Below are 276 nucleotides of genomic sequence, written 5' to 3'. Positions count from 1 at the left end.
TGACTGAAACAAGTAAAAGAGTATATATATATATATATATATACGATGTAACACACGCACACATATACACGTGCATGCATGGCCGTGTGGTTAACACACGCACACATATATATACGTGCATGCATGGCTGTGTTGTTAGGAAGCCCGCTTTGCAACCACGTGGTTTCGGGTTCAGCCCCACTGCACGGAAACTTGGACCTGACCAATAACTTGTGAGTGAATTTGGTTAAAGGAAACGTGAGTGCGCGCGCGCGCACATATATATATATATATATA

The sequence above is a fragment of the Octopus bimaculoides genome, chromosome 26, assembly GCF_001194135.2.
Source record: "Octopus bimaculoides isolate UCB-OBI-ISO-001 chromosome 26, ASM119413v2, whole genome shotgun sequence".
NCBI classification, from domain to species: Eukaryota; Metazoa; Mollusca; class Cephalopoda; order Octopoda; family Octopodidae; genus Octopus; species Octopus bimaculoides.
The sequence above is the reverse complement of the archived record's forward strand: the minus strand, read 5'-3'. Positions refer to the sequence as shown.